Source organism: Palaemon carinicauda, chromosome 4 (assembly GCF_036898095.1).
Source record: "Palaemon carinicauda isolate YSFRI2023 chromosome 4, ASM3689809v2, whole genome shotgun sequence".
Taxonomy (NCBI): Eukaryota; Metazoa; Arthropoda; class Malacostraca; order Decapoda; family Palaemonidae; genus Palaemon; species Palaemon carinicauda.
The window spans coordinates 118,408,809-118,411,308 of NC_090728.1; positions in this window are offsets into that span (position 1 = coordinate 118,408,809).

Below are 2,500 nucleotides of genomic sequence, written 5' to 3' on the forward strand. Positions count from 1 at the left end.
TAAAGTTCATGTGCTGTAGTTTTCAATTTCTCACTTTCCAGAAATTTCCCACCAAATCCTTTGACATTTACAGGAACGATTGGTCAAATTTCTGTCAGTCACATATTTTCATACCTACATGAAATTTAGATGGGAATGTCATGCGCACCATGTACTTTTATAGTTGTTATTATTGAAGATTTACTGGTCGTTTCTGATAGACAGGGATATATATATATATATATATATATATATATATATATATATATATATATATATATATATATATATATATATATATATGTTTGTGTGTATATATATATATATATATATATATATATATATATATATATATATATATATATATATATATATATATATGTATATATATATATATATATATATATATATATATATATATATATATATATATATATATATATATATATATATATATATACACGTATATAAATATACATACAGACATATATATATATATATATATATATATATATATATATATATATATATATATATATATATATATATATATATATATATATATATATATATATATATATATATATATATATATCAGTGCCCTACCTATCCCGTGTTTTAGAAATGTATTGTAGAAATACAGTAATTCCCTTATTTACTACTGTTTTCAAAGGCTTTCATGACTTGAGACATTGGCAAGAGACAATTTATTTAATCTTTTCCTCTAATTTATTTTTTTTTTTCTAATGTTAACCAAGTAGCCAGTAGATTTTGATTACTCTACTCTTCACCATGATTTATAAAAACTAAATGAAATTAATTCAATGAGTTTCATGAAAAACACACCATCTTCTCCTTGTCTCTAGTATAACAAAAAAAAAACCTAAATAAATATTTTTTGAAAAATACACGAACAAATAACGATTACTCCACTTTCTTTCATTTGACAACAATTTCATTTGCTAATTACATCAATCATTCCTATGTACTTTTTATTTAAGGGTAGCAATCAGGATTGAAATAACGAAAGCCAATGAGAATAACAGTAAACATCACCTAAAATAGGAGAAATCTCCTTGAAATTGAGACTTCAAAATATCCTCTTCTTGAATATAATCTCTTAGCAACATTTCAAGATCCACTTTTCAGAAACACCATGAAACCATTAACTTTTTAATTTGATTTGATATTGTACCAACCGTATGTCACACGATCGTACATAGTAACAACATTTCATTTTCTGTATATATTATGCTTGAATCTTCACTCTTCCCTTGCACTAAAAAGAGCCTGAATAAACATGCCTGTATTTTCCACCGTTAACTGTTAATCAACACGGTGTCGGTTATGAACAGGAAATTTCATGTTGCATTGAGCTTTTTTATATAAAGGAGAGTGTTCTGTAATAAACTCACTCAGTTGCTTTCATCTTGTCTTTGAGTCAAAACCTTCTCTCGGCCTGTTGTATAGGTGACCTCGAAAGTCGACTCGATCCTCCCACCTTCTAACACCCCTCGCCCCTCCGTCGTTGGTACCATGGCAGACTCTACAAAAGTTAATGCTGCAGATGCTCAATTGAAACATTCGTCATTCGTCAGCGGAGAGGCGCTTGCTTGGTTTCAGAGCGCAGAAGTACAGTTTCGCATCAAGGGCGGGACTCGTTCAACCACCTAAGCAGATTATGTTCTCACGTCGATACCCGAGGACACCTTCTCGTAAATATCCGACTGGCTCTGTGAACAGGGAGACACCCCAATAGTGTATGACACCCTCAATACACACCTTATGCAGCAGTACTCACCATCGCCAGACGCCCATATAGCAAAGCTTTTTCAGCTATCGCAACAACCGTTGGGGGACAAAAGGGCCTCGCCCTCAGGAAAATGACCAGTTTCACTCGCCTGCAACCTGCCGCAGATGGCTCACCTCGTGAGGTGATCCTACTTCGTACCCTTTGGATATGGCATTTAACTGGACCTGTACTCGCTGCCATACCCGATGTCTATAGTTTACACATAAAGGACTTGATGACCAAAGCCGACACCCTTATGGGCCGCCACTTCAAGACCTCCGTCAACGCTTCCATTCCTGACGAATAGGACGCCTATTCATCGTCAACCGAAGCTGACGTGAATGCCATAGGACATACACCCCTACCCCGTGAAGTGCCGAAACGGCAACAAAGCCATCCACCACCAACCACTCTCTCTCACCCCAACCACCGACTTCTACAGCCACTTACTACCTCCCATTCGCCTCAGTTTTGCTACTACTGCTTCAGATTCGGGGCAGCCGCGAAGAAATGTGCCGAGGATTGCCAGCGGCCAAAAAACGTGTAAGTATGCCAACGCTCGTGGCAGTGGCCTCCCATGTTCTTAATCTTTTATTTTTTACACGATGCAGGAACGGGCGAGCGATTTTTGGTAGACACAGGTGCTTGTCGTTCTCTTTTGCCAAGGGAACTCTTCAGGACACGACGTAGTCTGTCTACGTCTGCTGAAGTCTGCTTGGTAGCCGCCAA